Source organism: Poecilia formosa, unplaced genomic scaffold (genome assembly GCF_000485575.1).
Source record: "Poecilia formosa unplaced genomic scaffold, Poecilia_formosa-5.1.2 Scaffold7, whole genome shotgun sequence".
In the NCBI taxonomy this organism is placed as follows: Eukaryota; Metazoa; Chordata; class Actinopteri; order Cyprinodontiformes; family Poeciliidae; genus Poecilia; species Poecilia formosa.
Window position 1 is genome coordinate 3,797,333 of NW_006799946.1, and position 15,825 is coordinate 3,813,157.

The window sequence follows — 15,825 nt, forward strand, 5'->3', positions numbered from 1 at the left end:
CCCCTTTTCCACCGGCTCTACTCGGCCGGCTCGGCTCGGCTCGCTTTAAATGCGTTTCCACCAGCCCTTTTCAACGGGGCTGGCCCTGCTTTTTAGGGTCCTGCTTCAGAGCAGGGCCAGCCGGACCAGCCCTGGTTTGGTGGGTGACGCAAGCTTCGCTGCTGTTCACTGATTGGCTGAGGGCGTGGACAAGACGGAGCAGCGGAGAGAGAAGAAAAATGAAGGCGCTACTTTGAAACTTGCTGCAACGGAAGTGATGGAAGATACAAACAAGCCGTTAACTAAAAAAAAAAATGCCGGCTTTTTTCTTTGCTTCGGATTTCAATATTCAGCGGCAGCTCGATGGAGCCGTGAGGAATGAGTCGTTTTTGTCAGTAGTGGAGCGAATGTAAAGCCTCCTTAGCCGCTTCGGAGCCGACGGAGCCCCACGGTGAACACCGACTCAGACGCAGCTGACTCCGCTGCTGCTCTCCAGCCAGGTGAGAAGTTTGTAGATATATGTCTGGTTGTTACTACATTTAAGGTTGGATACATACAGTCATGGAAGACATTTAAAACACAAAGTCTGCTGTATTTTTATTGCTCAAACACAACATGTGCATTTTCTGAAGACACTTCAACATCTGCTCAGCCTTTCTTTTTTTTCTTTTTTTTCAAATTTTTGTGACATATTGCTCAATTTCAGACACAGAAATGAATATATAAATATTGTAAACTAAAAGAAGAAGGGGAAACTATTGCTAAATAGAGTATTGGCAGCTGCAGGAGAAGAGCACACAGGTCGGTTTCGGTCTGCAAAATGACCTGAAATTGTAGTGTGGAAACATTGCAAGAGGAGGAACCCATGCGAATGAGATCTGGTATTTGGGTCTTCCAAACGAGCCACCCGTAGTGGGCCTTTTGTTAATTCCAGTCATGCTGCAGTCTTTAACAAGCCATCATGGGGCTCCTTTTGTTTCTGTTTCATGTTAATCCAGTAAAGATTTTACTGTTGGACTGTTCTCACCCCAAGCGGATGACAAAAAGACAAAGCTGAGGAAAATTTCAGGTCTTCAGTGGCCATGACTGTAAACGACCCATAAAGCGTTGCTTATATCACAACAGAAGACATGTTCATTGACTCAGATCAAGCTTCAACTTGAATCTGATTACTCTTTAATGTAAAGCACTTTGAATTGCCTTGTTGCTGAAAATGGGTTGTATAAATGAAATTACCTTCCTTACCTTGAAGCTGGTCTTACAAGGTTTTGACTCAAGTTACCCAGCTTTACTGATGGTCCAAAAACAGAGTTTGCCTCACTGGTGATTCTAAATTGGCCATTGTCTTTGTGCGTTGTGTGTGTGTATGAGTGCTTGTCCAGTGTCTTTACCTGGCCATGTTGAATGCCGACTCCTGATGCCTACTACAGATAGGCATCAGCACTCCCACTCAATTACCATGACAAATAATAAGCGTGGCTGGATGTGGGACTCAAACAGGACAAGGTGATAAATAGTACAGCAGCAAACATGATTATACATGAGGGACAGCACTTTATATAAGAAATAATTCCCATTAAATGTAGACAAATAAATATTTAAGAAAAATTTTAAAAAAGTACAGCGCTCTAATAAGTACATACAGTTAAAACCAAAACATTTACATACTCTGTCTCTACACAGACATGTTCACACTGTGAATTTGCCTGTCAAACAAAATCGCAATACATTGAAGTCTTGTGGCACAAACTTGACGGGACATGAATACTTTTGCAAGGCACTGCATGACAACATCAAATACTTTTTTGACACATTGGTTCTGTGTGTGAAGTATGTTGTAGCAGTGTAAAGTCAGCCGGCAATTAAAGGTGACGTAGACAAAGTCCTGCAGTGGAAATTTAATCCTGTTACAGTAGCCTTAAACTGGGAACGTTGCCAGGAATCACTGGTGGAATGAGACTACCAGGTCACAGAGAGCTTTAAATCCCGTCTAGACAGGAAAGCCCATGGATGGTAATACCCGGCATGCGCAGACCCACATGTGCTGCTCAGCTAAAAAAAAAAAAAAGAAATGAATGAAATGATCAACAAGGAGGATTACAACCTCCTTTGTTTTAGAAAGCAGTAGCACGAGCTTTCTACTACAAATCTCTTTGTAAACGCTTGCCTGTGATGAATCATTCAAATAACATAATGTAAAACCTGGAAGTAAATGGAGGTAGCTGAAAATAATAAAGAACAAAAATAGGTACAAAGATTATATGGATATAAATGATGCTTCAACTGGTGTCGGGGAAAAAAACAACAACAAAAAACATATCAACCCTGAGCAACATCCAGAAAGTAGAACATATCACAGCAGTCCTTAAATTATTGAACTGTCTTGCTGATTTTCTTTTCCAACCCAGAATGACCTGTTCTGTGTACATTGCATGTCCTGTGTTTGTTTTTAGCCAGCTGGTGGCCTGCAGCTGTTTGTGTTTGCTGGTATTAACAGGTTTTGTTTTTCAGTCTGGATTGTTGAGATTTTTGGGCTTCTTGTTGCCCAGAAATCAACATGTATTCCTGTCTCCTTAAGGGACAGATGCATGGTGGTTGGAGAGGTTGGTCTTGCCCAGTGTGGGGTCCTGGACTGTGATGCTCATTGTTTGGAGACTCTGTTTATGTGATGGTGTGGCTGTTATCTTGTGGGTGTTCTCTTGTGGTGGTTTGCCCTGGGTGTTTCATAGCCTGATTTTTGGGAGCCTGGCTCAGGTGGCTCAGGTTCAGTATATTGATCGAGTCCAATGAGGCTATGCTTAGTAGTTTGCTGTAGCCTGGCACTGGCTTTTGGGGTTTTTAGTTGATTGGGATGCAACAGTCAAGGGTAGACCATTTGGGAATGTGGGAATGTGTTGTCTAATGCTTTAGACAGGTGTTCTGGGCTGCATTTGGACATCTGTGGAGGCCACCAATTCCTTAGATGTGGTGAGGCCTGATATGGTATTGTTGGTGGACAGATGTTAGTTTTGGGATGAGGTTATTCCTTGACCTCAAGGGGATTTCTGGGATAGAGGATAGATGCTTTCTTTGGTACAGTTTGTGGGAGGACTGTTGGTTTACATGACTACTGTGAGGTCCGCCCAGGGACCTGCTGGACTGTGGTCCTTGTCCACGTTTCTCTAAGTCTGCATTGTGTCTTGGCCCGTCTCCATTGTTGTGTTTTCCCAAACTGCATTTGCAGACTCTTGAGCTGCTCTAAGATGTGGTGGGGGTGACTTCCACCCTTTTGCACAAGCCTCCACACTTAAACTTCAGACAACCTTTGGCATAAATGTCCATATGTGTACAGGTTACAACTAGGGAAGTAAAGACTTCCAAACATACATAAAAATAAATTTCTGCATTGGCAGGCTGTTTGTACAAAGCACTTATGTTGTGCTTTTTCCAGTGTCATTTGTCAGGTAAACTACCCCCGTATTATTTGCCTTTTACCTTTACTTTTTTATGTGTGATACCTTTTAATCCGATTCTTATAACATTGTCTACCTGTGTTCAAACTGCCTTATGTATCAATTATCCTATGCAAACAGATTTGATTTGCTGTCTGTGTCTCAATTAAAACTGAGAGAAGCACCAGTGATTTTATTTTCAGTCACATTGCTTGAATTTTGCAGCAGATGAAAAGATGAAAGAGGATAAAAGAATAAAGTGCAGAGCTCTACTGGAATGAAACCAAGAACATTGTGATTATGGGTTGTGCTTCTCAAACCACTAAAGAGCACGAAGCTCTTTGTATTCATGGGAACCAACCATTTCTGCAAGCAGTAGATGAGTAGCACACATACAGAGTTATTTCACTAAACTGGACTGTCTGAATGCTTGTGCAAAATGTATTCCTGTAATCTGATTCGATAAGTGAAATTTATACATTAGTATACATTACAAAGGTCAGTACACACTAAGTCTAAAATCTAATTGGTCTTGCGTAGTATTCTCCAGTTTTCAGAGAAGTCTGATTTTGGGTTTTCATTTCCTGTATAAACTTTAGTCGTCAAAATTAACAGATAGAAATGTTAAAGCATTTTGCTCTGAGTGCAATTAACCTATATAAACTGAAAGTCTGACCTTTTTAGCTGAATTACTGAACATTTTGATGTCAGTTCGATTTATTTAGATGCCCATGTAAGTAAGGCCAAAAATGTTGTCCTTAAAATCCTGAAAGCTCGTCAGCACCAAACACACCTGGTCATTTTAGGAGGAATATGACGTCGTTTTTCCAGTTCCTTCCAGATTTTATTTTTCTTAAACACTTATCATTTCTTCCTTTCTCAATTTATCTTCCTGCTTCTTTGTTTTAACAATGAAACCGCTTTGATTTAGAGAAGAAAGAGATGCAACCTCCTTTGTCAATTGCTCAAAAAAAAAAAAAAAATCCTTGTCTCCATTACTGTAATAGGAGGCAAGGAAGAGGAAAAGAAAATGGAAAACCAGTGCATGAGTGCATTTTGCGGTATCTCCTGGGGTGCACATTTAAATCGCCCTGCATGTTTCAAGCGATGGTCTGTAACTATGCTGAAGAGGCTGACCTAAAGGGCTTCCAGTGGACGTCTTTCATTAGGAACTTATCAAACGGGATTAGAGAAAAGAAAAGCCTCCAAGTAGCTGAGCAGCCTCTCATTCCGTCAGGGGCGCGGTGCAATTTGAGGGGAATTCAGAGGTTCTGAAACTGCAGCGCGTCTCTTGTTTTTACTCTGATGAATTTAAGGCAAGAAGGGACCACATTTAGCAATTCCATTCATTATTCACCAGCTGTGCAGCTCCAGGACACATGCTGGGTTTCAAAACATAACAGCTGCAAGAAAAACCACTGGGAGCTTGGCAAGAAAATCCACTGGATATCTAAGATGTGGAATAAACAGAATTATTTCTCAGGCATTTGTATGTGGTAAAGTAAAATAAATAAAAAAAAAAATCTGTTCTTTTGCTGGAAGGCAGAAGGGGGGTGGTTGGGGGGAATGCAGAGCAAAAGCAATATTTTCAGATCTGTGTCAGCTGAAGTGCAGAATGGCCCAGAAGCTGAACGACCAAGAAAATATTGTAACCTAAAGTGTTGAGCCGTATAAGCACACCTGACAGTTTCAGGCTCTGCTGTGTGCAGGAAAGAGAAAACAAAAAGAGGAAGGAGGCACAGAGGCAGCTGCACATAGACACCGATAGCTCCCACGCTGCGGTGTAAAATGACTATTATCAGACAATCTCACACTGACATGATTGAATAGGGATTAAAATGCATGAAAAGGTAATTTTCAGATTCTGGGAGGAAGGATGTACTTGTTCACCTGATTACAAGTACATGTTCGGTGTGATGATTTGCACAAGGAAAGAGCTGTGAACAACCCAAATGTTAAAGTCTGTACCATCCAGTTTTTCCTATCAAAAATAATAAGTCATCCAGCTGTTTCACATACAGAAATGAAACGCGCAAAACTTATTACTGCCTGTTTTAAATCTCCCAATCCAATATTAAATTTAGACTTTTGTTTTAAGCTTTTGTTTCTTCTTTTAAAGCCGTTCTCCTGTAATCTGAGGGCTGTTGCCCCCTTTTTTTTACAGCTTCCACACACAGTTGTGGAAATATTGCAGAACAAAGCTTTAACCTCTGAGACGCAGTTAAACTGTCCTTAAGGCAACACAGCATTCACAAACCATGCACCATGCTCCCTTACTGGTATGTTTTACTTTAAGTCCCTGATGGAGACCTTTATTTTCACTGCCGAACTGGCTTAAGAGCAAGCTGATTTTGTAAACAACATGTACATCTGTGAATAATTCTAAGGAGAAATTAGTTTTAAATGGCCTAGTCAAAACATAAACTTAAATCAGAATGACTTGACGTTGACAAATCGTTCATGTTTGACAGTCCCTCAAGTTGGCCAATAAAACTATTCTGCAAAGAAGAACCAAGACAAAATTCCTTGGTGTAAGTTTTTGCACATCGACTAAACTTTAGTGAACATTTAGTTTTTCCACAAAACTTTTGGAATGATTTGGACAGCTTTTTTTCCCTTAATAGATGAAATTATGATAAAAAAAATAAATAAATAAAAAAAACTCTTTTTTCTATTTGCTCAAGTTTCCTTGTCTTATATTAAAACTTTTAATCATGACCAAATAAAAGAAAACAAAGCAAAAGACCCCAAAAACAAATCTGTCAAGAGGTAAATACTTTTCTAGAGAACTGTACATATTTTTGTTTTCATGTGACATTACACTTTTGGACGAAACCATGAGTTATAGCTTCATTTTACTGCGTTCCAGTTTTTTCTTTCTTCTTTTGCTCACATTGTAACCCTGATCATGAAGCTGTTTGAACTACCTGCTCTCAAGAAAATCCAACGCGAGAATCAAAGAGTTGGTGTTCTCTGCAGGGATGTTTCAGGGCTATTACACGGTATTGCATGGCTTTCCCCGCGTTTCAGTTGTTTTCAGTAACCGTGCCTTAATGAGCCCTGAAAATGAAGTTTTATTTCCTGTTAGCTTGAGTCTACAGAACAACACGGATGGTTTACCTGGAGGCCTGATTAAAAGAAAGAAAAGAAAGAAAAAAAACTCGAGAAAGAAATATTCGGGGTTTCTGAGTTCATTCTTTGTCACGGAAATAAACCACCATGTTTACTTGTTTACAGGCAGTAAAGCTTCGTGGGAACTGGCTCATCAGGACAAACTCATCGGATTGGATTCTTTTTGATCGCTTCACCTGAAGATGATACGTGCTTTTGGTCTCAACATACCCAAAGTTAACATCTTCACGTTTACACTGTGATCTGAAAAAAAGAGAAAGAAAGAAAGAAAAAAAAACATAAGGCAGCATTGTCAGATATTTAGCTGACGAATCAGAAAAGCAGTGCAGAGTGCTTATAAACTATTGATGAACCTTCAGAATTCAAGCCACTAGCTGATGTGAACATCAAGAGTCATGCCGCATTATTTCCACTTCACATCATAAGAGAGAATAGCCCATATGCGTAATGAGCAATAAAAATAGACTGTCAGAAAATGATTTGCTAAAGTGTTACACTCTAGTGAGTAGTAATTATAATTCATTTATTCAGATTTGATTTTAGATCTCTTCTGTCTGGGTTTTGCACTTTCCAGGCCAGCAGGAGTAAGAGGGAGAATCTTGTGAATCTCGATGCTCATAACTTGCCTCCGGGCAGAAATCAGGGCCGCTCAGGGAGCAGGAGTCGCTCTTTCCTTCCACGCTCAAAAATAAACATCACTTTCATGTTTTTTTTTTTTTTAATCCCAGAACTAGGTTGCTTTCCTGTAATCTGCCCAGTAACAGCCACGGGCTCCGTGCAAATTTTGTGAGTTGAGTGTGCACAAGTTTGATGGTCGTGTGCAAGCGTGCACAAGAGTGCATGTTTGCATGTGCAGCCAACAGTGAGTAGGCTGTGGAGGAGAAACAGGAGGAGGAGGAGGAGTAGGAGGAGGAGGCCAGTGGTAAAAGCTACAACAAAATCTAAAGATAGCACAGTGCTTGCAGGCACTCAGTGAAGCCTGGCATTGCTCTGTCAAGGTTATTCACACGCACATACACATGGAGGAGGACAGCAGCACAGGGGGCTTCAGACTATTCCAGAAGCTCCTGTGCAACAGAAAAACACTACAGGAGAAGCATAATGAGTGCTCTTATCTACTTTGAATTGCAGAAATGCACAGCGTGGATCTACTGGAAATATTAAATTAACACTACTGACTGCTGTATTATAAAAAATCCTGATGTTGCTGATTTTTATGGGGCAAAATATATTAGTCGGACCCTAGCTGGGATGTTTTTGAAGTCCCAGTATTTCATTTAAGGAGCTAAAACAATGAAGTATTTGCTTGGATTCCATTTTCTAAATAAAATTCTACAGAAATAAATAAATGTAAATTATCAGAAAAAAGATGACCTATTTAACCTCATCAGGAGATTTGGAGCCACAGACTCAGATACAATAGAGAGGAGGAAAACCTACTACACACAAAATGTAGTAGGTTTGTTGCTGTGAACTTTTATTGGTGCTTTTCAAGGCAAATATTCTTAATTTTCTATTTATTTATTTTTTTCCACTTAGTCTGCAACAGTAACAAGAAACTAATCCTGTGTTCAGAAATGTCCTTTTGCAGTAAACCACAGGTTTTCTGGATGTTTTGTCCTGTTATAGCCTCAAAACTTTAATGTCAACTGATGTTCTCCATCCAGTCTGAGCTTGAACTGTTTGGCAAAGAGGAACAAGCCAAAGATTCTGATTTCAGTTCACAGTTGTATTTAGTATTATGAAATGTTGGAGAGGCTTGCTTGTCAGATTAAAAGTTCTGTTTTTGAAAATAACCTTTAAAACGGTTTTAAATGCACTTCTCATCAGGCCCACATTTCTGTGTGCAAATATGTTTCACGGTCTGATGTAATATTCTTATCTTAATTTTAATGTTTTCATCAGCTGTGGGAAATCAGCCTAATTAGTGGAAATAACGGCTTAGAAAATATCAGTTTGTGTGTAATTAATCTGTATACAAGTGAACTTTATGTAAACAGCTCCGAACTGCTCCATTGAACCCTGGAGTTTGTGGTCTGATGAAGTGAACACAGCCACCACATCCAACGATGAGGCTATCAAAACGGGCACATTTCAGCAAAGCTTAAAACAAAAATGCAAAAGTAAAAAGAAGAACTAAAACCTCAAGAAATCTTGACACATTACACCTTCACCGTTTTAAGACTGTAGGAGAATTTTGCAAAAGGAAAAGCCCGAAAGTATCACGTCAAGTAATCAATTTCAGCCCCCTTTTTCCAGTAGAAATGAAACTAAAAAGAGACTGAACATGTTTCCAAACTGATTCATCTCGGACATGACAGCCTAACCCCATAAAAGTTTGCCCACACAAAAACCAACACATTTAGACACGCATTGAGCGGTGACACATTCGCTGTGGAAACTGCATGTCGACACAAAGGAGCTCCCAGAGTACTGAAGAAGTGGGAGAATAAACTTTTTTTACGGGACGCGACAATTGCACAACAGGATTTTCCCATGTTGAGCACAAAGACTTCAAACCACCAACCAATATTCTGTCTCCTTTCAACTTCTCTTCTCCACCATGTTGTTTTTATTTTCATTCAGTTCCTCTGATTTTTTTATTTTTTTTGTTTGTTTGTTGTTTTTTCAGCTGCTTTGCGGTTAGGGTTAGGTTAAATCCTTTCATGGATTCCATCCATGGTCCTAATTAAAGTCCAATTGGGGATTCCTTGGGAAACAACAGCGTAAACATCTCGAGGCTCACATTGCTTTCACATTGAAAACAGTTTGTTCCTCCTCTCTGCTTGGGGCCAGACTCGTCATGCTGGCAGCCTTCAAAGACTGGTTTCACAGACAGATGACGCTACATGTGTTCCATTACATGCTTGCCTGGATGAAGGAGAAGGATTTAAATTATTATTATTTTTATTTTTTTTTTGGTAAACAGAAAGTCACTGCCGGGAATGGCGTGCTTACATCAGGAGATAAAGTGGTGCCCTGCCAGAAGCTGTTGTCATTTCTAAAAATAAAAAAAAAACATTTTGTTTTCTGGAAACACCTTCAACGCCTACCTTTTAAATGAAAAATCACATCATCACCCAGAAGAAGTGACTGATCTGCTTCCCGTCAGTAAAACGTGAATGTTTCTACCTGAGAAAAACAAACTATAATTGTTCAAAGAAAAGCACAAAGACAAAAGTTGCTTGTTCAAACTGTGGTCAAAACGTAGACCAAACATACAAGTCAAATGTACCATTGAGATCAACATGTAGTCTCAACTCTAGATTGAGTCTAACGATAGAACTGGAGGAATAATCACAGTATATGAGACTGCAAATCTTAATCATGATGCCAGTTATTAATTTATTCAAATCCTTTATCAAGCTCTCTAACTGGTATTGTTTCAGTAAGGTTGATTGTGAGGTTTAAATAAAAATACTTTCTTTTTTTGAAGAAATCTTTACAGTCTGTGTTTAGGACAAATTGATTTTTGTCAAATTGTACAAGAACATAAAGGGAGACATTCATTTATCGGACATGAAATATGTGGCTTCTCGTCCATTACTATACTCCCATGACTGAGTCATTTAGGTCACATTATGTAAAAATATCAAGCTAATTTAAATGCGGTCCACCTCATTCCGGATTCAAAATGATTGAATTCAAAATCTATTTCACTATCAAGTCAAATATGTGCATACAAAGTCTAATGCATCCATGTTGAAAGGTCTCATTAGTACATGGGAGCTGGTTTTTAAACATTGTATCTTATAAAAAATATGAAAAAGTATTTTGTGGTGTAAAAAGACAAGATGAAGATAAATCAATTAGAAACTTTTTCCACCCTTACCGTGGAATATTTTCTGTGTAATTCATCCAATAACAAATACATCTACTCAAAGACAATATTTTAAAAAATAAAAAGCCTTCATTAACTTGGTTGGATGAATATGCCCCACAGTTAGAGTTAATTAGTTCCAGTATTTTTTTAAAAATTAAATTTCCAATTCTAATGTGTTAAATTGCTATATTAAATTCCTTTTAAGTCTTATTTGGTACATACATAATTTTTATAACAACTGAAGGTAACACGACACTATGTGGCTGGAAAATAGATAATACTTCCCCTTTAAGAGCATCAGAGAACACATGCAAGTTAAAGTGGGTCAATATCTCCAAGTCAAGACGTTGCATACTTGTAGACTTCTGCCAGAGATAAAACTAAATCAAACATTATCAACAACCTAGAATTGAACAATGTGTACACTTATGGCAACCAAGTTTTTATATATTCAGACACCTGATCCATATATATATATATATATATATATATATATATATATATATATATATAAAATAACCTAAAATGTGCACTTTTTCAATGCATTTCTTTTATAATTAAATAGATAAAATTGTCCAACAATCTAATTTTTCCCCCATCCCAAGCCGCAGGAGACAACCAAGGGAACAATTTCCTGTTGCTAAGATGAGACCTCCAGCAGAACCAGACTCAGGAAGGGCGGCTGTCTGCCCGAGGTCGGGAGGATAGGAAGGGGATGCAAACAAACACAAAAGCAGCAGGACAGAAATATCTACTGTAGCAAAAACAGAAAACAAAAACAAAACAAAGAATAAACAAAAAAAACCGATGCCTCTCATTCTGTTTTTAGAAACTGTAGAAAAACGATTTGAACATTGGAAAGCATAGAATCTGTAAGCTTCAACGGAAAGTGAAATCTGCTGTTTAGCTGTCTTTGATTTTGAGTCTCGCCATGTTTTCTTTTTGAAGCAGTTTTCACTAGTAAGTCCTCAGGGTCAGGTGTCTGAATAAGGTCTTTGCTTTCATAATAGAATATTTAAAACCTCAGAGCGGCCAACGAAACTATCAACATTAGCAAGAACAGAAAGGATCTAAGGTAGCCCTGCTGAAAAGATTTACCATTTACCCCCATTTCTTTTCAGATTTTGAGTAAGTCTCCCGCTAACCTTTTTCTAAAGTCCTGAGGAAAATTGTCTATGCTCATTTAAGTTTCTGGTTTCGTTTGCAGTCCTAGAAATATCTGGGATTAGAACTCTGCAATAATATGAAGTTTGCTCTGTTGCATTTTGAGTATCCTTAAGAGTGGCTATGAGCTGCCTTTACATATACATTCAAAAGTGTAGGTATTTTATCTATTAAAAGTATTTCTGTTGGTCCAGAAATGCTCTAAAGTCTAGTAGTTGGTTTTCTAAAATATTTCATTTGGTATAACCAGTAAATATTCTGACAAAACATAAAACATTGTGGGAAAACATAACCGATTCTCTGGCAATTTTTAGATTTACTTAGTGTGCACATCATTGCATTTGCAATATTTTCTAACAAGAAAAAAAAAACTGCACAAACAAGAAAACATCGTCATGATTTATTAGACAAATATTTGACTGTCACGACAAAAAAATAATAAAAAAAAAATGCTGTAATGTGTCATTTGATCTATTCCGCTTCCAGAACAATAAGTGCTACTACTTGTATGTTTAGTAATTAGTTACAGCACAGATCTGGGGCATACTGACTTAACACTTCACCTTCTAGGAATTTACTATGAATTAATGTACATTCTTCTTCAGGGAGTATCTCTGTTCAGTGACGAATGTTTCAACTATGATGGCCTATATCTTACAGTTAAGTGCCAAGAGATTGGTATAAGCGCAAAGACAACATTAAGACATGGGAATAATCCTTGCAATGGTTTAACCCAGACTTAACAAAACCACAAACTAGTTTTTCTACATTGCTCTGAGACACAGTGTTCCCTTAGTGGCGATGTTTCACAACTGAAAAAGAGAGATTCCAGAAGCTTGCTCTATATGCATCGATCAGCCAACGCGATGATGAAATCCAAGGCAGTAAATAAACGTTTTCCCAGGTATTTGTGTCCAAATGTAAAACCTCTGTTTTCTTAAAACCTGGGAAACTTTTACGTATTTAAAATGCTTAAATTTCAACTACTTTGCCAATTTCAACGGGCATAATAAGTAAGCATGCATATCTGAGTATCATCTGCATAAGGGAAAAGAAAAAAACAATATTTCATTCAGCAGCAGCATACAAGGAGACATTTTATTTCCTAAATGCAATGAGGTGAAAGTATGTTGCCGGAGGTCAGGGTGGCAAACAATTACAGCGCTGGTATTTCCATTGTGCAACAAGCAATTAACACTCCCCTTTTTGACAGATACGTACGTCAAAGAGAATCTTAATAATGGCATCAAGCTGCTGAGACTGGTTTGGGTAAGGAAAAAAAAAACTTTTCAAGCTGGTTGGGGTGGTACCTGCAGATTCAAGAGCATGAGGCAGAGATACTGGTGAGCTAGAATTATAATGACATGTAATCCTTATGCAGCATAACAATGTGCCATTGGTTATCATTGGTTAATTTTAGCGCGCAGCAGTTTAAACCAACATGTATTAATTTAATACGTGGATCTGGTTTCGAAGGAGGGCAGCCTGGCAGAATAAAGATTTGTGCAGAGGCACCATTCATATAAGAGGCATAACTAGTAAAGACTACAGAGGGGAAAAAAACAAGTTAATAATAATAATAATAAAAAAAACTATTGTCTACATAGTAATATAAAACAAGTTAAAATGTGAAAATAAAACAAAACTAATCTACAGACTGTTCATTACTCCAGTGCTAATAATTGTGAAAAGTAATTGAAGTTATCAAAAACTAATAGCATGAAAAACAGGAACAGTGTTTTGCACAGCTTTGCTAAGACAAAGGAATAACTTACCATAGGTTACAAAGCAAGCAGCCCACAAAGGGTGATCTTTCCTGGTTCTGATGGAGGGCCATGGAGAAGCGCATTCAAGTTTTTAAAGAAAGATTCATAATTTATTGATATGAAATATTTTCAACAAAAAAAAAGTTGAACCACTGTAAATGGTTGAAATTATACTGAGAACAACATCATACGGTTACTTTGAGCATAAATGTTTGGCGCTCTTTCATCTTTCGAAGTTAAAAAGTCAAATCTCTCATTAAATAACGAGGAACTCATCACGGACGAGGACTACTATTATTTAAATAATGAAATATAACAAATACAGTCAGAAACGTGTTATGTTGATTCGACAGCATTTGGAGGGACTGGAACTCCCTTTTAGCTACAAACGTTTTGACATTATTTATCGCATTTGAGTCAGTTCGGCAAATGTATCATTGGTTAGCATAACTATTATTCTCACGTGAAAAAAGAATGTGAGAGAGAGATGACTGCTTTGCAAAAACAAAACAAAAACCGAATTGTTTTAGCAGCAGGTAAGGATCCCTCAGAGATTCACGGCGCTGTGGTCAGGTTGGATTCAGACTGCCTTCCCAAGAATTCGAAGACAGATTAACTGAGTCAGCACTATGTGGTAATCATGTTATCACCTTGGGGTTCAAATAACATCTGGTCTCAATCGGGGTTGGACAAAACGAAGCCTTGTAAGTGAGACACAAACACGCAGGCTGCTAATCTCAGCTGAGAAAATGCAGGGGAGCTTCTCCTCAAACAGACTGTCGAGTTTAGAAGATGAAGAGTCGTTGGGAGCACAAACAAGTGTTTGTGTAGTAGTTGAATGTTATCAGCCCTCCCAGATATTTGCAGGGTGAGCTCGAAGGCCAGCCGTGTTATTTCTGTGAGGCCAATACAACCCTAACTCGGTGAATTATGGAGGAGTGAAGAGGTCAACCAACAGTTTAACTTCAAGAGGAAAGAGTCGGGTTATGGCTTTACTTTAAAAAAAAAAGAAGTGTATTTCTGATATGGCTTTCAATAAATGATGTGATTACAGGGGAGTAAGAGTGGAGCGGGTATTCTGTTTGTTCACACGACTTCAAAAAGAATATATAAAACGGGCAACTGTAGAAGAATATAAAATGAGAACAGCTGCGCACCCCAAACGTGGCTTACTTTTATCTTCTGAGGCCTTGCTCGATTTATCGAGCCAGAAGGAGAAGAAGGGTAATTAAAGTTGGCATGGCTTTTTCACCTGCGTTTATACGCTTTCTTGAGGCGATAATGAAAAGCAGTAATTTTGCTCCGGATAAACAACAATGTCGAAACAGTGCGCTGGCCTTCTTTTCATCCCTGTCTTTTCAGGCCTGTTCTCTGCAGCAGTTTTAAGAGGGTGGGAAGAGCCTCTCTCTTTTTGGATCACTGCTAAAGCTTTGAGCAAGCACTACCTAGCCTTACAAGTCAAACAAAAACCCTTTGTACTGCAACTGAGATGCCATTTTGCTGTTTAGTTGGGATTTCTCAAAGGTCCACGATGTCTTGGGAGGGGGTTGAAGTCCACCCACTGCTGTGATGACTCAGATCTACAATGGAGGTAGCTCAGATGAGCGAGGCTCGACCGCAGTTTCACGCAAAAATTAGAGATTATTATTTTTACAATTTCTACAAGTCCGCCAAAATGTCCCTTCGTGACTTTTAGCTTTTGTCGTCATCTATACAGGCATGGCATGTAGAAAGGATCTAATGGTTGTGATATATATTTGTTTTGGCTCCAGTTTTCTGAAGCTTTAATACGGCTTAAGAGTTTTACTAACCTCCCTTAACATTCTGCTCATTGTACAGTGTGATGAAGTAAACGTCTGTCTTTGTCCTGCTGTGTTTCTTACAGTATAATGGACCCTCAGTGTTAGAATGGGGTAGAGACCAGAACAACAAAAAAATTACTAAATTCCGTAAATACGGAAATCCACAGGAAAAATGCTTATAACTGCGTATTTGATCAGTTCAAATACCAAAATACTTCAATACGCATTGATGTGAGCAGAGGAAACCATCTCAGCACTACCACAAAAGGAAAAATCAAATTTTTTTCTTATCTGCACTTTTCAGGGCTGCAGCCAATCAATGCCAAGGAAAATAAATGGTGCTTCTGTATTGGTTGCATTGCAAACACCAGCCAATAGAGTGAATAAGCTTTGCGCTTACGTGTTTCTGGCTTCCAAAGATGCACATTGTTTCAAATAATATTGATATGCAAATACTTGAATCAGCGAATCTACAAATGATCAGGATTACAATGTAATTTTAGACTTTTTTTTAATAATACCTTTGAGCACAGGCATACGTACAGTACGTTTATATAAGTGATTTCTTTTCAGCTTCTTATTTGGAGCCTTCTCCTGATCTATGAGGTTCAAAACACATACGTCTTCTTTACGGAATCCCTTGTTATACCCATTTTTTAAGAGTGGTTAGGAGATATGGACAATATATATCCTCTAGGAAAATTAATTAAGACATAAACGTCCCAGGG

General features: G+C 38.5%; 1 long non-coding RNA gene across 1 annotated transcript; it reads left to right on the forward strand.

Moving 5' to 3' along the window:
* Window positions 1–14,514, forward strand: LOC107833144 (uncharacterized). The gene is made up of 3 exons (XR_001658862.1): window positions 1–479; window positions 12,135–12,137; window positions 14,503–14,514. It is a non-coding gene; the product is annotated as an uncharacterized LOC107833144 (long non-coding RNA).
* Window positions 14,515–15,825: the final 1,311 nt, after the last annotated feature.